This window comes from Carlito syrichta, unplaced genomic scaffold (genome assembly GCF_000164805.1).
Source record: "Carlito syrichta isolate Samal-C Ts95f unplaced genomic scaffold, Tarsius_syrichta-2.0.1 Scaffold305720, whole genome shotgun sequence".
NCBI lineage: Eukaryota > Metazoa > Chordata > Mammalia > Primates > Tarsiidae > Carlito > Carlito syrichta.
Window position 1 is genome coordinate 297,847 of NW_007249816.1, and position 23,450 is coordinate 321,296.

Here is a 23,450-nt window from a genome sequence, read left to right on the forward strand (position 1 = left end):
CTACTTGGAAGGCTGAGGCGGAAGGATCGCTGGAGTCCAGCAAGTCGAGGCTGTGGTGGCTGGGAGCATCCACTGCACTCCAGTCTGGGCGATGGAGTGAGACTCCAACTCAAAAAAAAAAAAAAAGAAAAATCTCCTGAGTGTGGACCCACCCTTCCCTCACTTATTCACACGTGTGTGTGACCTGGGGGGCATCTCTTAACCTCTCTAAAGACCAGTTTCCACATTTGTGGAATGTGAAAAATAATTCTCCTTCTTTCATCAGATTGTGGCAAAGATTACACATAATCATTGGCTGAGTGTTTAGCATGGCACCCGGCATGACGTTTTGAGGTGTATCAGTTATCTTCATCATCCTCCAGTACCCAGACGCTCCATGAAGGAAATTGGAATTACTTATTCTGGTATGGAGAAAGTTCAGTGCATACTTTAGATTTTTATGATTAAAAAATGCCACAATGTATTGAGTCCTCAGGGGCTGGGTGACGTGCCAAGGGTTTATGTTAGAAAAGAAAAAAAGCAGCCCAACATTCGGAAGCAGGCCAGGTGCCCACTACAGGCCTTATTATTCTCCTCGTTGGAGACCACCTCACAGGACACCAGACTCAGACAAGAGTGCTCTGAGAGCATGATAAAATAAGGCAAAGCAAAACCATCTGTAACATCATGTAAGCAAGGTCAAGGGCCCCCCTAAAAATTCCACCACCACTTTCTCTCCCCAAATGAATGACCGCTGCTTTGTTTACCAATTTCAGCCTTATACCCCTGCCTGGATCCACTCCCTGTAGATAAGATTTGTTGAGCTACAGAGTTATAGAGTCACCTCTGCTTTCTGAATACACCTAATCTAGAGAAAACCCATCCCCAAATCTCCCACCCAAAGCCCAAATTTCACAATAGGTTATTTCTAACACCCTCCCATGGAGACACCCTGTCGTCCCATCGTATACAGTCTTCCTTGCTGTGGCAAGGAATAGACTCAACTTGTCTTACTAGAGGTGTTTACTCTGTGGCCTGTGGCTGAAGAGCATTGAAACATCTCATTTAACCTTTAAACAACCCCATGAAAGCGTGGAATATTACTTCTATTTAACAGCAGAAGAAACTGAGTTTCAGGGCTATTAAGAAACTTGCCCAAAATCCTTCACACAGAGAGTGACAGAAGACAGAAACCCGGCCTCCTCAATGCCATCATTTCATTCTGGCCTTAAAGGGAGTTCATACATACCCTTGGCAGGGTCCAACTGACCACAGGGCAAGAAAAAACATGCAGAAGCAACAGGATGGGCTAGATGATGGAAGGAAGGGGTCTTCTTAACAGGAAGGAGGTAGTGTGAGTTTTGGAAAGGGAACTAAATTTCCTACTTATAAAAGATCATTTTCTTAATTAGAATAAATTAAAATAATATTTAAAGAGGGTAAAAAGAGAGAGATATTTTGACTTGGAAAAAAGTCAAGCAACTTAGCAGGGCAAGTTGGAAGATCAAGGGACAATTCCCACCCCCTTAAACCTTGTTCTTCTGTCATGTGACTCAGAGATGGTAGTCTATGGCTGAATGGTACCAATGGTGGTGGTGACGATACAGAAGCCCTTGTGGATAATAATGAGAGTTGGAAAAGGGGCTGAATCCCCATCCATGAAAGATTATTCTTTTTGTATCTTCATTAATCAAGAAAAAAATAATCCTTCACGGGTGGGGAATTCAGTTCCCTTCCTAACACTCACGACCTCCTTCCTGTTAAGAAGACACCCATCCCTCCTGCCATCTGTACTATCCTGTTGATTCTTGACAGGTTCTCTTGCTCTGTGGTCAGTTGGACCCTGCCCCAAGTTACATATGACCACCCTTTAAGGCCAGAATGAAATGGTGGCATCGATAAGTCTAGGCTTTTGTCTTTTGTCATTCACTTTGTGAAGGATCTTGGGCAAGTTTCTTAATCCAAGTTTCTAAATCCCAAGCATTTGTTCAGATAAATAAGAATGCATGGTTTTTCTTTCTATATTTCAAATCTGTCTTAGTAATTAGTTAATATATGATTTGGTTTTATTATTTTCCAGGGAGAAAGAGGATAACTGGCAAGTGAGCATTTAAGGGAGAAAAGAGAGAGCTTGTACAATTTAAAAATAAAATCTAGCAGTTTGCATGTTTAGCACCTTTCATGCAAGAATCTGAGCATTTTATAAAAATGAATTACTCCCTCTTCCCCTTCTCTACCACCCATGAAGAAGCTTTATTTTACAACTGCAAGAAAAAGGCTTGTGACCATCCTTGAGAGGCCAGAGCCCTGGTGGAAAGAAGGGCTTGGTGGGTCTGCCTTTTGCATGGGTGCTCACCCACATTAGCCAGTTTCCAGAGAAGCACACCCTACCTTTCAAACCCTCTCTCTCCTCTCCCTGTGCCCCTAAAGTGTCACTTTAAACCTTCTGTCCCTATCCTCTGAGGCCCCACGCCTTCTTTCCCTCTACTCAGGAAATCAGTCATTCCATTTTATCTAGATTCCTTTGAATAGCCCAGGGAACTTGAGAGGAAGGACAGGGGTAAGGGAAGAGGGGGACTTTGAAAACATGTCCTTGTACCTGCAGGCTTATCAGACCCTCCCCAGCCACAGGAGTGGCATCTTAGCTATGCTAACTTAGAATTCACTTGCATGTTCAACAAAAACTACTGAGTACAGAGTTATCTAGACCATGCTGTTTCAGGGGACACAGCCATGTACAAAATGGAGGTGAATCCCCACCCTCATGGGGTGTACATTCTAATGAGGGGAAGTCAATAAGCAAAACGCAGAAAGCAAATTGTCTAGTATGTTAGGAGCTTAACGCTACAGGGAGAAACCAAGAAGGGAAGAGAGAAGGGCCATGGAGGTGAGATTTTTAAGTGGCATTGTCAAGAAAGATCTCACTGAAGTGACGTTTGAGCAAAAACCTGAAGAAGGGAAGGAGCAAACCATTAGGGTATCTGGGAGAGGAATGTTTCAGATGGTGGAAGAACAAGATTCAAGGCCTGGAGCCAGGAGGATATCTGGGGTGCCCAGAATGTGGCTTGTGTGAGTGAGGAAAGAGAAGCAGCAGTGAGAGGGGTCCACGTGCAATAGGAGTTGATGGATCGGACAGGGGTTCATGCGTCACTGTAAGGACCCTAGTTTTGGAGGCCAGGCTTCATGGTTCATGCCTGTAATCCTAGCACTTTTAGACGTTGACACAAGAGGATCATTAGACACCAGAGTTCAAGACTAGCCTTGGCTGCACAGTAAAACCAGCAACTCTTTAAAAAAATAATAATAATAAAATTAGCAGGGCATGGTGGCACGCTCCTCCTGTAATCCCAGCTACTGAGGAGGAGAAGATGGGAGGATTGCTTGAACCCAGAAGGTCGCGGCTGCAGTTTTGGAAGAAGAGCTCGGCAGAGCACTTGGGGTTGTTACCCTGCAGATGTCCGCTAGGCATTCAACGGGAGAGAGCCCACAGGCAGTTCAACAGTCACATCTGATGATCACAGGGAGATAGAAATTCAGGAGCCGTCAACACAGTGACAATTCACAGTCATGGAGACAATGAGAGCACCAAGGCAGTGGACACTGGTGACAAAGAGGAGACGAGCGGCACCATTTCTATCAATGTCAGGGAGGTGAAGAGGAACCCGCAGAGGAGACAGGAAGAGGTCTTAGGGAGGGGGGAGGAGTTTGGGAAGGTGAAGGATGCCGGGAGTCCCACGAAGAAATGACTTCAAGGGGAAAGAAGTCATGGCATTAAACCATTCCGAGAGGCCAAGTATCAGCACTGAAAATAGACAGATAAATTTAGCAGGGTGGGGTCACTGGCAGCTCTGAGAAAAACAGCTTCCATACAGGAATGAGGCTGGTATGGGAGAAACAACAGCGGCACATTTGTAAGTTGTGGAAATAACCCATGAGGGGAGATAAGTGAGTGACCTGGGAAAGAAAGTTCTAGGGCTGTGTCCTGGACAGCGCGGGATAGCATGGGACCCACTGCACATGGAACAGCTGTCCCTCAAGAGGAGTACTGATAGTCCTCCTACACCATGACACGAAAGAAGGGAGGAGACCACGTAACAGGTTCTGGAAGGCAGGCACAAGCTAGCTTTCTGGGTGTCGGTAGAAATAGAAAGCCAAGCTGTATCCCATGACACAGAGATACTGTGGGTTTGGAAAGGAAGCAGGAGGAATGAACTTGCTACCCAGAACAGCGAGGTGGATAAACTAAGAAAATGTAGTGCGAGTCCTGGGAAGTCTTAGACACTCACATAAGGTTCATGGTCATATATTAAACAATAAGGTGAGTCCTTATATTTGCATGAGTCCTGGCCACATTCAGGGCACAGGAGCAGGCATAGAACAGGCAGAGACATGGATGTAACCAAGGCTGGAGTTTCACCAAGGGAATACAAGGAAGCAAGAGGGCAGGAGAGTCAAGGGTGAAGGCCAGGCAGTGATGACGGTGACTGGCCATGGTGTCTAGTTGACAAGGGAGGGAGAGTGAGGAGAAAGATGACAGGGTCACTGTGTGGCTGAAGGAAGTGGGGTTTGGGGGAGGCAATAGGATCAACAGGTTGCAGGTTTCAGCAAGTTCAAGGAGTGATGGTGTTGGGCTGTTGGAGGGATCACTGAAAGGACAGGACGTGGGATGCTTTGTTCACACAAAGCCTAGGGGGGATGCTAAGATGAGATCACTGGAGGAATGGTGGCCGAGGGATGGACTTCCAGGGTGTCAGAAGTGTCATCTAGATGTTAAATAAGGGAGTATTGAGGCGAGAACGTCGGGCAGTCGGGAGCTAAAATCCACAGATGGACAGGAGTGATGGGGGTGTCTACGGAAGATCCACCACAGAGGGTGGGTGGTAGGGTATCAGAGCCACCCTCTGGGACTGTAAGGAGGGGAAGGATGGCCTGGATGCAGAAAGGCTAAACTAAGACCTATGAAGATCCACCAAGAGGGTAGGAGGCAAGGGTGCCAGAGCTGGGGCTGTTAGGAGAGGGAGGCAGGACGGCCTGGACATGGAGGTGCTGAACACCCCTGCAAATTCCAGGCCCAGGTGTAGGACAGGAGAAGCAAGGAAAGCCTGAAAAGGGCTGCGGGGGAGCAGTGTGCTTAGAGGAAGCGCAGAGTTAAGTGAATTGTGCAAACACACATACACACGAACACATACTTATACATGTACACACAAACACATTTGTGCATGTACACACATGTATGTGCACACAGTCTCCAACATGCACACATTCACACTTATACATGCACACACACAAACACACACCCTCTTCCACATGCACACAGAAATACACTTTTGTATGTGCACTCACACGCACATGCACACACTCTCCAACACATAAACACACTTGTGCATGCACAAACACTTGTACATGCACACTCTCTCCAGCACACACATACATCCTTGTATATGCACAAGCCATCTCTCCAATACACACACATACATGCACATACACATACAGACACACTTGTACATACACACACCCTCTCTCACACACAAATGGACAAGGAAACCTACAGACGATTGTATGTTGGAATGGGTGGACATTATGGCATTTGAAATACACCTTACAAAAGCTGTTTGCTTAAAAAGAGAAAACTCACAGAGCGTTTTGAGAGCAAGAAAGTCAGACCCATGGTGACGCGGGGCAGTTGGGCAGGGGTCCTTCAAGAAAAGTCTCTTTGAGGAAGTGTCTAAGAAAGATATCCCCATATGAAAAACATCTGTGAGCACATGTGGTATTATCTTTCCCTTATGAATCAAGGCGTTCTCTCTGAGTGTCACCCACAGCCTGTCTGTCACACTCATTTGCATATGGGTCCTATGAGACAGTAAGACACTGGAGAGGCTGGGGACTGTCCTCTGCAGTGTGATGCCCTCTGGAATGTGGGCTGTATCATAGAGCCTATCTCACAGGAGGCCCACGTGAATGTTTCTTTAAATGTATTGAGTTCCTTTAAATATTTATTATTTCAAAGTATCCAAGTAGCACCCTATAAAACCATCTTCAAAAGAAACAAAATAGTTGGGAAAAGTACCATATTTATTCATATGAGAATTAAACCAAGCATAAATGAGAATTTTTGCTATTACATTAACTAATAATCATCTTAGAGACTGAGGCTGAGAGAGAAATGGCACAGATAAATACCAAAAATATGTCCAACATGCAAATTTTAGAATAAGATGGTGAAAAAAATGGTAGGTAATTACCAGGAAAGCTATTTAAAGCAGAAACATGTGATTAAAAATGCCAAAGGTGTAAACAGTCTTAATCTACTAATTTATTACATATATCTCTTAGAGCCAAGTTTTATTTTAAGATTAGATCTTGAATATTTTCACTGTTACTGAAAAAGAAACTAAAATTTTCTAAACTGAAATGCTACACATTTTTCATCTTTTAGATGTTACTTCATCTGTCCTGAAGCCAAGGTGATTTCTATCAAGGAAGCATTGTGGATATAGACATATACATCTTTGCTTCCCAAGACATTCCTTTAATGCCTACAAGGCACCATGGCAATACTCACCCCTGTCTGCTCTCCATCCACACACTGTGGAAGGAACAGACTAGTTATAGAAATGAGTTGCTTTTTTATTATTGAAACAGCAAATATAGCTTCAACTAAAAAAAGATAATTTAGGGCCACTTGCTGAGGAAAAGTGTCCATTCGATCTTAGGTGGAGGAGGTGTGAAGGTGTGCAACAGACCCCATGTTCCACAGAGGACCCAATTACCTGTAACTCTTTCTTCCCTTACAATCCAAATTCTGCCTTGGTTTCTGGACAAGTCTAATTCTCACTGCTAACTTAAGCCTCGAGCTATATAGGGGAGCAGTCACAATAAAAACTGAGGCCCAATCAAGTATTTAAAAGATGATTCACTACCAAAAGTAAGTGGTTTTTGAATAGTTCTATGTTCTCAAACTTTCCAACAAGGCTCGGCTACCTCCAGTCCCAAGAAACACCGTTCTCCAGTTACACCTTGGTGAAATGTGACCTTTCTCCCCAGCTGGCACGTTTAGCCATAGTCATTAAAAAATACAGGTGTGCTGACAATTCCAGCTAGCACAACAGTGGCATGGTGTGAGACTCGGCGGATGGGAAGGGGAAATTTACAGGAAGGCTTGCACAAAATTGAATCCTTAATAGAACCTTAATAACGTGAGCTCTTTCAGCCTTTCCACCCCCTGTGAAATACTGTGATTCACTGAGAGCTTATGTAAAACTGCATTTCAGGGATATTGCAGGATTCGGGCGCACAAAATATAAGTATTTGCCACATGTGTGACTTGCCCAAATTTTGCTGCTTTGTCTCCTTGAGCATACGGTCCCCAGAAGAATGAGGAGTTCCTGACGAGTGGCTCTTAACCACTGTAGGAACCTCAAATTGTCCTGGTGTCTGAAAGGGAAGAGCTGGGACCAGTGATGAGAAAAGGGACATGAATTTCATTTCCACATATGGAAGCACTGGATTAGAACTGCTACAAAAAACCATGAGCTTACCTGGAAAGTGTTTCATCACAGGAGGTATTCGGGAGGCAACGAGCAATCCTCTGTTTAGACGTTTCTGGGTGGCTTGTATTAGGTGACCTGAAAGACCTCTTTAGACTCTAAGGTCAGATTCCAGGTCCCCAGGGACATCCTCCACAGGTGCTGGTGTATTTCCTGATAGTATAGTCCTTTCTTTCACCTTGGTGTCTTTCTGCTCACTCTGCTTCCCACCTCCTCATCCCTTCAAATGTAAGCATATGAGTCAATTCCTTTACTTCCTTCTAGTCTTCACTATCCTAACAAACTTGAGTAAGGGCACTTTCCTGTATATTTTTGTACCACTCTCTACCCCCATCAAACTCTGTAGGGATGGAGAGCATGTCTTTGTCATAACCCTACACTCATCACCAACAGAAGACCATCAGCCCAGTCAGTGCCCAATGAATGCACATGAGATGACTTAATTTGTTCATGAAAACCTTGCTGTGGCTTCCCCAGAAATCCACTGCACCTAGAAATAGTTTAACCAGAGATACTTTACCTTGCCTCATTCATCATATTATTTTATGTGTCTCAAGTCCTTTTCCCACCCAAGACATGCTCCCAATAGAACACTGGCACCTTCATGTACCGTAGGAATCCTTGTGTGCTGACATAGCACAAAGATCATCAGAAATAGGGCAGTTATTACTCACCAAGGCTGCCCATACATAAAACCTCTAAATAAAGTTAAATATGTGTAATCCCAGCACTTTCAGAGGCCGAGGCGAGTGGATTGCCTGAGCCTGTGGGTTCCAGACCAGTTGGGCAACTTGGTGACACCTCATCTCTACAATAAATCAAAAATTAACCAGCGTGGTAGTTCCGGTTACTTGGAAGACTGAGACAGAAGGACTGCTGGAGCCCAGCGGCTCAATGCTGGCATGGCCGTGTATGTGCCAAAGCACTCCAGCCTGGGTGACAGAGCGAGACTCCAAATCAAAAAAAAAAAAATTTAATTTAATTTAAAAAGTTAAATATGTTCATTTATACCAAGCTGTCTTCTGGCCACCACCTTTATGACTCAGGTGCTTTTTTGGGGTCAGGTGAATTGAGTTATAATTAAGCGTCCTGACAATGCCAGTACCAGGGGGAACTTGGCCCCTGGCCAGTCCCCACAATTAAGCCGGGGACCTCCCACCCCCGATGTTAAAAAAAAATGCTCTGAATGGCTATGATGTGCAAGACATCTTGTTCAGCTAATTCCTGCAGCTGTCTTTCAGGGCAAGGGGGATAACTTAGCCCAGACACTGCAATAAATGTGTGGACATCAATCCAGGACTCTAAATTAAAAGAAGATAATTCAAACTGCTTTCTCACATTATATGAAACACAGCCATTAACATTACTGATTTAAAAGGATCAAACAAACTCAAAGTTGAATGGGTGACTGAATAACCATTACTGCTTTATAACTGTTTCGTAAAGATGACTTTGGTCCTTTGAAACTCCATCAGCGAAGGTTGCCATTCAGAAGAACCGGACAGCCTGCACCACTGTGACTGAAGGTCAGAAATATCCACTGTTGACCACCCCACGACAGCCTGCAGACTTTGCCCCACTTCCTGGTGAGCCTGAGATTTTGCCTGCTCCCCACACTTTCGCCCTGTGCCTACTCTACACCTCCTGTGAAACCAGTAGTCCACCCTCACTCTTTCAGGGCTATTGCGTGCTCTCAAGCTTCCATATGCTTACGCATCATCTGGCATCTTGTGAAATGCAAAGTCTAATTCGGCAGTTCTGGGATGGGGCCTGAGATTATTCTGCTCTTATGGAAGGTTTCAGAGATTGCTGGTCTGTGGACATTAGAGCGGCAAGGACTCAGGTCCAGGATTTGGCTAGGAATTCAATCTAAGCAGCTCCCGCAGGTCTGCACATCCTTGGAGTTTTGAGAGGACGTTTATGTGTCTAGGATTTTCTGAGGAAGAGTCTATAATTGCTATTGGAGTCTCAAAGAAACTTGTGTGAAAGTTAGAAACTGTCGGGCATACTGGCTCACGCCCATAATCCCAGCACTTGTGGAGGCCAAGGTAGGAGGCTCATCAGAGCCCAGGAGTTTGAGATCATCCCAGGTAACATAGCAAGACTTCGTCTTTACAAAAAATTATTAATAGCTGGCTACGGTGGCGTGTCCCTACAGTTCCAGTTACTTAGGAGGTTGAGGCGGAAGGATTGACTGAGGCCAGGAGATCGAGGCTGCAGTGAACCATGATCATGCCACTGTACTCTATCCTGGACTAAAGAGTGAGACCCCAATTCAAAAAAAAAGGAAAAGAAAAAGTTAGGAAAGTTTGGCCAAAGCTGCACAGCTCTACCCCTGGTATGTGATGTCTCCTTCCTCTCACTACCTGCTCCTAAAGCACTGACCCAGTCATCCCACAAGCAACCAGCTTACTATACCTGATCAAATTTACATGATTTGAAGTACCTGTTATGCTAGACAAGTTCCTTTTAAGGAACACCAGTAAAAAAATTAAAGAGAGATTTAAGAAGAATGACTAAGAAACATGGGCATTAAAACAACATGATGTTGGGCAAAGAAAATGATGTGAAGAAGCAGAAAGACCTGGACAGATGCAGAAAGACCTGGGTGGGAGCACTATCTCCATTTCTGCCTGACTCTAGAACCACTTGCAGGTTAGCTGGCTTCTCTACGCCACCATTCCTACCTCTGTAATAAGACCTATTGGGACCTTCTTGTAAAAGTAAAATAACAAGGACCACCTTCCTGGTATGTAGTGTTTATAGAATTAATGACTTGCCAGTTTCCCTCCCTTTTATCACGGAAGGACAAATTAAGATCTCAATTATAATATAATTGTAATATAATATAATATAATATAAATAAGATCTCAATTATAATATAATTATAATATAATATAATTATAGGAGTGGCTCACTCCTATAATCCCAACACTTTTAGAGGCTAAGGCAGTAGGATTGCTCGATGCCAGGAGTTCAAGACCAGCCTGGGCAACATAGTGAGACCTTGTCTCAACAAAAAATTAAAATAAAAAAAAATAGTCTGATGTGGCAGCATGTGCCTGTAGTCTAAGCTACTTGGGAGGCTGAAGTGAGAGGATCACCTGAGCCCAGGAGGTCAAGGCTGCAGTGAGCTGTGATTGTGCCACTAAACTCTAGCCTGGGTGACAGAGTGAGACCCCTACAAGTCAAAAAATAAATAAATAACAATAAATAAGTAGATAATTTAAAATTAAAGTCACAGCAAAATATGTATCTTTTTAGACTTGAATTCTGAATAATAAAAATAGCTATTTTTAAATGGACATTTAGGTAGTTTTTAATCTAGGATCTAAAATAGACTAGCACTGAAAGTTTTAGAGGATTTTTTTAAGGGAAAACAAGGAGTTCTTATATGATATTTAACCTTTCTTGATTTGAGGAAATTGTGTGAGAAAATGCCTGCTTATGCAAGAACTCATAGCAAATATGTATCCAATTCTAACACAACATTATAAAATTATTTGGGGAAGCTAAAGTTAGTTATTAACAGACATGGGGTGGGAAAAATGTTTTCTAGAGGTAAAATGATTTTGCATGTGAAGAATCAGGCTTAAGGACTCTTAATCATAAGCCTTTCAGATATGGCATAATAAAAATGCCACTAGGTTTCTTATCATCCAGCTACTCGGCCCCATTAACACAATTTCATTGAACCGTAACACAGCTAATCGCTGCAGAACTATGTAAAAAGTTGCCCATTTCATGCTCAGTGTGAAATTACACCTTTACTTGTTTGTCCCAGAAAGTTAAGCATTTAAAAGATTTCATGACTCCAACACAGTATTTTAAAAGCATATTTATTATTCTATCATATTCTATTTTTAAAAACTACTGAAAGAATTCGGAGAAAAAGCAATCTCTTTGGACCGATTTGTCAAATAATGAGAGTTCAAAGCTCTAGTTATCTCTTACTCTAAAACATTCTGTTATCCCTCAAGGATAAATTTTTCCATTTCTGATAAGGTCCTTGTCCATTCCAAATTATAAGCAAAGGAAGTCTTGGGGGGAGGGGGGGGATATATTTACTTATTTTTCCAAGTAACATCTTCAAAGAAAACTACAGGAAGAAAGAACTGATCCTAAGGATATCTTCCAAAAGTAAAAAATTCAATAAGACATTTTCTTCATCCTCCTAAAACAATCTTTATCTCCAAGGAAATTGAACCGATACTCAAGATCCTACTTCTCAAAGCAATGTTTTTCCAAAAGAGTTGTCCTTATTCATCTAATATAAATATCATCTGTGGAGTCATCTTTTATACCCCCAAGATTCACATTAAAGCTTGTTTCAAAATAATTTGCCATTTACATATGTTTTCACTAGATTGAGAGTCAAGAGCTCTTCAACCCTTGCCATTCCGGCAACAAAAGATGGAACCACATTATCTTGGAGGTTTTAGTCAGCAAGATAGAGAGCAGAGCCTCTGAAAGAGATACATTTCTCATGGTGAAGGGTTAAAAGAGGACACCAAGTCACCTTCTGGAAGTCATTAAGTTACAAAGCCCCAAGAAGATAAAAGTTTCCATTTTCTAAAATGTAAATCAAAAACATATTCATTAGTATTGCAAAACAAACATGCAAATCTTCACCACTTGAAAAGCTCGGCTAAATATGTACAAGGGCTAAACCCAAAAATACATCTGGTCCTCGGTTACAGAACTCGCTGTTTTGGTTTTATCTAAAGAGTTTGTCTGTCTTCCATGGTTGGCTTCTTGGATTATTGCAATTCATAATAAGCCTTTTAGCTAAGGATGAAATAAACAAAGATAAAGTCTATGTCCTAGTTTTAAATGGTCCAGATGGGATGATTTGTCCATATGTTTAGCACACCCACTGTGTATTAATCATTGCTAGCGGAGCTTAGAGGATTACTGGGTTTATTGCCTGGGCAAGGGCTGAAATTTACAGTTTGTGTAATCTCTGCACACCTTTTATTATTCCATTCTTTCTGGATTGTTTTTTGTGCTTAAATCAGGTTGGGTGTGTGTCAAAATTCGTGTGTGTGTGTGTGTGTGTGTGTGTGTGTGTGTGTGTGTGTGTGTGAGAGACATATTATAGGGTAGGGGATCTCAGTCAACTGATCAAGAGGCGGTTTTTGTGCCCAAATTTGGAGACAGTATCAGTCTGAAGGAATGTGTTACATCATAACAATGACAATGTGGGTAAAACTGGCAATACTTGACTCACCACCCTGTGCAGTGATTTACTTAGTGTCTAGCAATCTGTTTTTCATATGATGTTTGTTTCTCATAAACAGTTTCAACATGGGAGAGCATGGTGTCAAGATAACAGTCATATCATTCGTCATTGCAGAACATACACAGGGCTTGCCAAGAAAAGAAGGTTCTTTCATCTTGGGCTTCTTACAAGTCTTTGCATTCAGGAGACCGTTTCTCATCAATATGCCATATTGTTTTTTGAAACCTGACCCTCACCGCCTTGGTTACATTGTCATTTCCATTTACCGTTAAATGAGATGATGTCCGTGGAAGGGTCGGCCTGGGGGAAAATGGAGGGAAAGAGAGGAGAAGAGGTCCCAGGACAGGTGCAGCCACTGGGCAGGAAAAGCCTGACTCGGAGCTGGGGCTGCAAATTCACCTGTGATGTGTCTTTGTCCTTTTGTAAATGGACATGGCCATAGCTCAGGTGTTGCCTCCATGTTCATGAGTGCAACAGGCTCCTCAGCATACTTTTGGTTGTAACACGGTTAAAACAGACCATTTGAGAGGTAGAAAGAAGAAACCTCTGTCTTTTTATATCACAATCTTCATGCCAGTCCATCAAACCGAGGGAATTCTGACAGAAGGCTTCCATATTTGGAACACCCCCCTGAAACTTGGAAGGAGACAAAAGGGGGGAGATATTCTTTAAAAATTCTTTTAATAGAATTGGTTAAGACAGTTAATGCAGAAAATGTTACATTAATCATATATGCTTTTTATAGTGTTTTTACATGGTTTCTGAGATGTGGTTTTATATCTTCAGCCAGGAGAAGAGTGGTAGGCCCCCACAGTGCACGAAAACAGACAGCTCACAGAAAATGGAGTCTTCAGTCATTCAGAAAAAGGCTTTGAAATCATTCTCCTAGAGTCTTGTGTTCAGTAATCAAGCTTTGACCAAGTATCTTCTATGATAGCCTTACCCGAGACTGTGGGCACATGTCATTTTCCCTATACAGTAAAATATAAAGCATGTTCTCAGGAACCAGCATTTTTCAAATTAGCTATATAAAGGAGCAGAATTTAACTTATCTGTGGATGGAAACAATCTAACTTGAATGTTAGTTTTCCATACTATGACCCAGATCATGGTCAGATATACTGGGAAATCGACACAAAAAATCTCCTTCCGATATTCACCTTAGCTTGTGTGATGAGAAAAGCTTGCTCTATTTAAAGCATTGTTGTCAGGTAAGTTGGTATCTGGCCCCCTTCATGGTTATAGATGAAGCCCACTTTACTATTCAAAGAAAAAAAAGTCTCTTTTGAGGATCTGGTGCATATAGAACATATCTCAAAAGAAAGAAAACTGGACTTCTCTGTTACAAAGTTCAGTCACCTTCTGAGAATGTCTTATAGTTGAAATGGAAAGAAAAGTTCTAGAAAGTCAATATCAAGTGATCCCCAAAAAAACCTACAGTGCACATAGCAAATTGCTAAGCTTTGGAGTTTAGTAGAAAAATATAGAAAAAGCATGCCTCTTTCTGAAATGACATTCCCCACCAAAACTGTCTCCTAGGCAAAGGAATGTTTTGCCATCGCTGAGTAGCAAATAACTCAAAAATTTAGCCAATATTCATGAGGGCTCTATTTATAGCTTCTTATCCTCAAAGTAATTGCATATGCAGATGGGTCCCTCCAAAAAACTGGATAATCAGAATAACGCAGCTTTTTTTCTTCCTGATTAAATGGCTAAGTCCAGCAATTACTCCAAACAAGAAGGAATTTTGAAGGTGTGATTGGACAGTGGTCTAAGTTAGATAACTGAATCAAAATGTCATCTGAAATGGTCTTTTCCTCAAAACTCAGATCCTCCATCCCAATTGACATTACTAAATACCCCAAATCTCTCTGAACTAAGAAGTTCAAAACGTCCCAGTTCATGCCATATATTAGTCATCAATTCCTACCCATTCTTCTTTCAAATGCATACTCTCACTTCCAATATCTTGCTTTTGTTCCACATTGTGCTATTCCAACTCTGGTCTAAGTATTGTGGCTAGTGGTCTCTAGAGAAGGGATTGCTGGAACGAGACTGGAAGCAAAGGAAGGTAAGCATTTAGAACGCTTTTGCAGGAATTCAGGTCATGGAAATGCAGTCATCTAGGTAGATAGTAAAACTACCTTGCCTACATTACCCAGATTACTAGATTACTAATCTGGGTCATGGAAATGCAGTCATCTAGGTAGATGTCAAAACTATTTGACCTAGTTTACCTAGATTACTAATCCAGGTCATTGAAATGCAGTAATCTAGGTAGATGGCAAGACTACCTTGCCTAGTTTACCTAGATTACTGCAAGACCCTTCTAAATGTTCACTTTTATTTGCTTCTAGACTCTCCCCAGGAATCCACTCTATAGACTGCTCGCCAAAAGAAAGTGCCTAAAAAATTCATTTCATTCAGTCACAGTCCTGCTCAAAAGTGGCCACATGTTTCTCACTGGCCACAGGACCAAAGGCCAAACAGGCTGATGGCATTCAAAGTTGTTGAAATCTAGCCCTACCAGCATTCAACCATAGGGCCCTTCATTATGCTGTATCCGTTTCTTACCTCTAATTTCTCATCTCCCTTATCTTTGCCTGTCCAGATCCTGTCTAACCTCTGCTCTAGTTCAGGTCTTTTCTGCTCCATGAAGCCTTTACCACTGCCAAAGTCCATATTGAGGTTTCCCTTCTCTGGGCCACTAAAATTCAGCCTGACTGACTATAAATACAGACATATAACCATGTGCTGTCTTGTATTTTAATGATAGTTTCATATCTAGTTTAGGTTTTCTTTTTTTTTTTTTTTTTGAGACAAGTTTTCTCTCTGGTCACAGCCTCAACCTCTTGGGCTCTGGCAATCCTTCCTTTTTAGCCTCCTGAGTAGCTGAGACTACAGGCATGCAACATCATGCCCCACTAATGTTTTGTAGAGACAAGGTCTTACTGTGTTGTCTAAGCTGATCTCAGACTCCCTGGCTCAAGCAATCCTCCCACTTTGGCCTCCTAGAATGCTAGGATAACAGGCATAAGTCACTGCACCCGGCTAGCTTCTGTTTTCTTGACTATATGCTCCTGAGTGAAGAGGATTATTTCTGAAATGCACCAGTGACTACTGCACTGAACACCTGCTGTATGCCAGACACAAGGGCAGGCACATTCTCCAAGCTATGTCACCCACTCTGGCATATAGACTCCAAGAGGACCTATCTGCGTAGCTCACATAGTGCTTGGTGAAGTGAAAAAGGCACATGATTCTCTGGGATCTAGTGCCTAGATCAACATTCAGGGCCCAATTTTGAAAATAATTCAAATGTATCACAGAAAGTCCTAAGTATATAGATATTTTAGGGGAGTCACAGTCAATAGCCAAGGGAAGTTATTCTGGTAGAACAAAAATATTCTCTCCTCGTCTTAGAATTGGCTCGCTAGTTCCATTGGTTTGTTTCATGTTACATAAATGAACTCTTATGACACTTCATTATTTCGCTGTGATTTTCCGTGGCTACACCCCTGACTTCAAACACTTGGTAGGACTTCCTGAGAGGACTGACTAGACTCTGCTTCTGAGAGATCATTTTTGTCATATGAAAACACCTGACTAGATTATGCCACTTAATAGTAGTTATTTTCATTTTTCCACATTTTCAGTCGTTCGGTTAAATTTGGGAAGAAAATAAGGTTCCCAAAACCATTACCACGGCTTTATGCTTCACTTCTAGATTTCATCCATTTTGGTCTTGAAAGAACCCTTAAGCCACTGTAGCAATACAGAAATATCCTTTTGGAAATAGTCAAGCGGCACCCTGACAGGAAAATAAAAGCAACACCGAGGCTCAAAGCTCTCATTGAATTAGAATGGAAGTTCGGAGGTCAAGATGGCCCAAGCTACACATCTCCACAGAGCGTATTCAGATAAACCCCACCCAGCACTTTCTTACACTTTCCAGAATAGTAACAGCCACTGATGCCAACTGAAATGAGAAATTATAAAACCAAACTTGGCCCAGTAGGGAAATATATTTTGTCCTACCACATTTTTACATTTGCATACATGGCACCCTTCAAAGCCAGGAGTTTATATTTTCCCACCAAGGCTCAGCATGTGTGAAAAATGCTTTCCAAGAAGTGAAGACTGGCTAAGATGCAAATGCAAATGTGAATTTGTGGGCAAACATATGCAATTTAACCTGAGCTGAGATCATTCATTCCTGCATACCTTGGATGAGCTTATTGATAACCTCCAGACCAGAACTTTGAACCTCAAAATCCAAAATACAATGGCGCGAGGAAAGAATCTGATGAGGAGCAAATGCAGTTCTCAATAGTGAATGCTCTATAATATACAACTGGAAAAATGGGGATTCAGCAGAAGAAAAAACATTCAAGGCCAAGAATTATTTTCTAGCCCATTCTTTCTTTGAAAAAGATTCTCTCTTGACCACAATTAAATGCCAAAGCCTCTGACTCTATGAAGGCTCTTTTTCCTAGAAAAGAGACAGTAGTAGACTAGAATCCTACTGTACTGATATCCAACTCTGAAAGGATTCTCAAAGTAAAGACATGGACAGAGGGTCTTACGCCAAAAGGGATTATTAGATTTACCTACTGCTTTCTCTCCCCACCATTCTAAAAAAGAAGCTTTGCTGTAGGTTGTCAAATCAACACACAGACTTAAGTCTCAGAGGCCATAACAGGACAGCTCGCATCAGAAGCAGAAGCCAGTAGCTTACCTGGGCTGGAAGGCATGGAGGAAGTTGGGAAGTTGCTACATAGACTTCATCTTTCCATATTATGTCACCCTTCCTCAACTTACAATGATTTATGCTCAATGGCACTGCTTCTTTCTTTTAGTGTCTTTGAAAATGACAGAAAAAAGATGTCCAAGAGAGATTGCACGGAGATTTGAGATATACTGAATGCACGGCTCTTTGCCTGCATACGGTGTAGTCCTGCAGAGAACAAGCTGCCAAGTATCTTCAATGGTTCTTGGGAACTCCCCAGCTTCGGGTCCACTGCCTTGACTTTTCTGCACCGTTTTCATTGTTCCAATGAGATGCTGCATAGTGAACTGCCAAGTGCTGATGAACCAGCAATTTGCCAATCTGGAGGTTAAAACCAAACAAGAAACACAGAGGTATTCCCTCCTCAAAACAGAATGTCTCTTTTGGTGATCATTTTCCTCTCGGCTTTTTTGCAAAGACCATTTTATTTGGAACTGTTTTGAGGGCTGAGCATGAAGAATGGCAAAAGCAGTCACTGGAGAAGGGCCCTGGTGAGTGCCCCCTGCCAGGGTCCTGGGAAGTAAACAAACTTCTCTGCGGGGTGGTGCCGTGCCAGTCTAAGAAGGGAAAGCCAAAACCCCGAATGGGGACTGAGCTCGTAAAACTGTTCTTTCTCTTATCAAGATGAGGTTTGACGTTCAGATTTCAAGGGTTTGTTTTGATTTTGATGTTTTCTTAGAACAGCACGAGTAGCTCTCACATGTTTTACCTTGGACATTAAAATGGGCAACTAACACTACAAAAAAGATCAATTAACAGGAGCTGTTGATTAAATATACACAATGTGCAGGGTACCAGGCTAGACAATCAAAGAACATGAAAGAACAGGCAATATGGTTTCTTCCTGAGTTTCTCATAGGGCTCAGTGAAGGGCAGAGATGAAAGATAACATGGAGGTATCAGTGTTCTAAGAGTTGGAGAAAGGTCTGTGTTGGTTAAGAAAGGCTAAAGAGGCCAGGTATGGTGGCTCACACCTGTAATCTCAGCACTTTGGGAGGGCCAAGTGGGAGGATTGCTTGAGCCCAGAAGTTTGAGATCAGCCTGGGCAACATAATAAGACCTTGTCTCTATAAAAAATTTTAAACATTAACCGGGTATGGTAGCACATACCTATAGTCCCAGCTGCTCAGGAGACCAAGGTAGAAGGATTGCCTAAACCCAGGAGGTCGAGACTGCAGTGAGCCATGGTCATGCCACTGCATTCCAGCCTGGGCAACAGAGTAAGACCTTGACTCAAAAAAAAAAAAAAAAAAAAAGAGATGTGAGCTAAAACTAAAAGAACAGAAAACTCAAACTAGTGGAAAAAACAGGATAGGTCTTCATGGCAACACGTAGACATGTAAAAAAAAGATTCTTGCAGAATCTGACAATGCAATAATTACAGCTTATACATATTCTTCTTTTCCTAAACCTAATTACAAACTATTTACATATTTGCACTTATCAATGTTCCTACAAAGGGAAGTCGACTTTATATAAATCAAAAATTAGGTTGCAATTGACCAAAGCCAAATTAAAAATTTTGCAGATACTAATGGATACTACCAAAACACAACTGTGAAAAAAATACTTAACCAGTAATATGGAGAAATGTAGTGCCTGTGCTACACATTTGGCCTGACACTTAGACTCTTGCAGATCACTCTAAGGGGTAAATGTGGAAGTCTTCATGCTTGCTGAAAATCTTCTCATGAGTTCTTTGAAGACTGAGCTTATGTCATTCAGCTCTGTACACTTTGCGCCTAATATATTGTCTGAGTTTATAGTGGGTATTCAGGTAAAACATATTAAACTGAACTGGCCTATATCACATTTCAAGCTGAAAAAAATGAGATCATTTGTGAGTCATAATTTCTTCAGTATTAATTGGCATAGAGCAGATTGTGTTTAGAATAACCTTAGAAAGTATTTTCTTCCAACAATGTTTTTTAAATTCCCATTTTTGGTTCACCCCATCGGTACCATCTCTGGATGCAGAGACAGGAGTCAGGACTGAGGGATTCCCTTTACCCTGCTGGGATCCTCATGTTACACGAAGTTCTAATGTGAGAAGATCAAGAGTTCCTGGGACGGGGTGAAGTGACCTTAGTACAATGATCTCTTTCCATTAACAAAGCAAAAATCCTAGGTCATAATTGAGTGGTATATTGTTAGGGTGGTGCTCGCCAGAGAGGGTGTGCACAGAATGAGTTCCAGTCTTCCTCCCAAAGCAATAACAATTCACAATAGAAATTATACAGTGTTCTAAGGAGTAATTGAGCCAGTCAGAAATGAAAAGAAATATGCGTACACAGCATAATAAGCAGATTTATTAGGGGGAAAGGCAGATTTATTAGGGGGAAATACACAGCTGAGGAGGGAATTACTGAGCCAAGAAAGAAACTATGGTAAAGATTGCCCAATGTAATTTCAAGATTTCACGTTGACTCCTAGACAGCCTTCTTAGTCTCCCCAAGACATAAGCCATTTAGAACCCAGTTTGGGCTGCTTGGGTCCATTCTTTCATAAAGAGTTGTAGATCCCAAATCTATATTTGCTACCAGTCTAAATGTGAGTCCCACCAAACATACAAGAGGCCAGAGCAAGCAGAAACTCATCTTAGCTCAAATCAGTAGGCCTGACTCACTGACCACTCTGAGTGATCATGTGGGTCTTTCAGGAGCACATTCATGATGCGTGATCTCTTCTTTTTTTTTTCACTTTTCTGGCACACACATAAGCTTGGCATAATTCAATTTCCTATCCTCCAAAGCTTTGTTGAGCCACAACCACATGCAACACCAAAGAATTAATGCCACTGCTGGATCCCATGGATGCAATCATGAATGAGACTTCAGCCCTGCCCTCGAGATGCCCATTATAATAGAAACAATCAAAGCAAAGGCGACCCCTGTGCCTGTGAGCTTGTAGAAGATGCTAGCTTAATAAACGGACATGCAAAAGAAAGCAGGTCAACACAACAGACGATGACAGCATGAATTAACCCATAATAGGGGAAGGTTGAGGCTTGGGGACCAACGAGCAAGTGTGATTGTCTTGTGAGAAAACAGTATATGATCAGTGTGGAGGGAGTGGAGCGTGGCAGATGTTGAAACAGACTCATGCCCTCTCAGTCCTGTTAGGTCTTCCGTGACTTTCCCACAGGTGTTATTCTGCTGCCACTGGAAGAACAGAGGCGTTTGGGAGGCAGCCAGGAGGAATGTTCATCTTTGTCTTCACAGCCACTCCCAAAGCCACAATGAGAGAACTCCCAGGCGGAGGTGCCAACCCCAGCACAAAGAATAATGCAGCAGACACAGAAACAAACTCAGCATGGAGAGGAACAGGCTAGAAAGACAGACAGGGCCAGCGCAGTCTTCAACAAAACCTAGTACTATCCAGGTTAGAGCTTTGGGGAATGACTATCATCAAAGGCGAAACCCTCCCTGAGTTGCCCTGCAAGACTGTTTATGCAACTGACTCTAATAGATAACACTGACCCATCTTGATCTGGAAAGATGGCCACTGGCTGTGCACGCAGTGTTCTAAAATCATCAGACCTTGCAGATGCATACTAGATCCATCCTGAAAGGTAGCTTGCATCCAGGGACTTCCTTGGCAATCCCACTCTACCCTGAAGAACAAGTGGATGGAATCAAGCATCTGCCCCTAGCAAATAGACCTGCGATTCTCCTGCAGGCCTCCACGGCAAACAAGCACTAGGTTCTTTCAAATCCTGGTTTATTCCTCTCATTCGACACTGCTGGCTTTGAAGGTTTCTGGGTCAGAGCTTGAGTTCATGACCAGTTTTTTGTTGAATCTTAATTTTATTGGCATTCACTTTATTTTTTTCTTCTCTTAAATTTCAATAACTTTGGGGCATACAAATATTTTTGGCCTGGGCTTTAAAGAGTATCCACCATCCCCACACACTCTACCTAGTAGGTGATTTTTTTTGTCCCCCCACCCCCTTCTGAGTCTCTCGCATACATTATACCATTCTCTGTGTCTTTGACAATCCTTAGTTTAGCTCCCACTTATAAGTGATAGCCTGTGATGTTTGGTTTTCTGTTCCTGAGTTAGTTCACTTAGGATGATAGTCTCCAGTTCCATTCAAGTTGCTGCAAAAGACATTAATTCATTCTTTCATTCTTTTTGAAGGCTAAGTAATATTCCATAGTGCATAGATACCACATTTTCATTATCCACTGAACGGTTGCTGGGCATTTAGGTTGATTCCACATCTTTGCAATTGTGAATTGTGCTGCAGTGAACATGCAAGTGCAGGTATCATATCCAGTTTAGATGCCACCTTGGTCACCATGGAGGGAGGCACTTTGCATTCTCAAGAGCCTCTCCACAGGCCCACCAGACACTCCTTTCCTATTTGTCCTTGCAGAAAGGAATAGAAATCTTATTAAATCACTGATGTCACTCCCTCCTCCTTCTCTCTCTTCGCTACTACGGATCCCCAACTCCTAGGGTCCCTTCCCCACCACCAGAAGTTTCTCAGAACTGTCAAAGATGATCTTTCCCTGCTTAAGGCTTGTTAATACATTTGCTCCCTCGGGGTACCAGTTCAATATGCCATTATTTAGGTAAGTGCCCTCACCAGGTCCTGTGAGTGATGCAAAAAAAACCTATGATCTATAAAACCCTGGGTTCAAGGAACAAACCCTCTAGCAGGGACATCTAAGATTAAAGATAAATTGAGATACCACCATAATAACTAATATTTGCAAGTTGCTTTGTGATTTGACAAGCATTTCCTCAATAATTATCTTGTTTAAATATTAGAAAAATGCCACATAGATAAGAAGATTATTATCATCCCATTTTATCAAGGAGCCCTGAAGCTCATGCAGGCAAATGCCCTTCCTAGGGACACTCATGGCTTGAGTCCAGGAGTCCCTACCCCCTTTTCTCTTTCCCAAGCAAGGGGCTGTAAGGAAAGCCCAAGGAAGGTGTTGTTGGACCCCAAGGGTGGAAATCATGAAAATCAGAATATTCTCAAAACTACATCCCAGATGAGCTCCTCCCTGGGCCCTGGCTGCAGGGTCTTCAGCAAGTGGTTTATCAAGCAGCTGCTACAAGTTCAGCCAGTGAGGTCCTTCCCTGGAGCTGCTTCTCCATTACACAGAAGAGGCCACTGTGGCCTCGCTGTTGGCTGTTGTTTTCAATCGCTCTGGAACAGAAGGTTTATCTTTCTATTTGCAAAGTTGTTAAGGTTGCCAGGTTCCTGTACTGAACAACAAAAGGATGGCAAGTTATCAGATTTTTAGCAGGAGACAAGAGAGGCGAAAAGGAAAGGCGGGCTTGCAGGCCTCTGAGTGACCCACCCCTCTCTAAATCATGAAGTTGCAACATTACAACTTAATTTTTCATCCAAGAAATCTTTATGAACCCCTTCTTCACACAAGCCACTGTGCTGGGTGCTAGGGTAAGGAAATAGCTAACCACATAGGGCACAGGTGTCAAACACAGATGCCCACTTCTGAAGTGTATGTTACATATCTCAACACTTAGCTTTCCTGGACCCTGGGAGAAGCCACTGAAAAGCCACTGAGGCTACATGCCCCTGTCTGCAACGATTTCTGGCGACCTGAGCTTGCTGTTTGGTCACTGGTGTCTTATCATCCAATTCTCCAAACAAAACTGTATCCTCAGAAATGTTCTGACCATGCACTTAAGGAATTCCTGCTTTTATGGACTTCCAAGCCCTTTAGGGCCTCCTTGGGAGGTTATGACAGCATGTCAGATCTGTCCCTCGCCCGCCCCCAAGCTGCTTTCTCTCTGACCGTCTTAGAGAGATGGTAATCACGCATTTGGAAACCAAAAAATTTACCAGAGCCTCCCAACTGCTGATAACAAAGTTGAAAGGCTGTTTCCCTGGCACTTCTCTTGGGGGGCG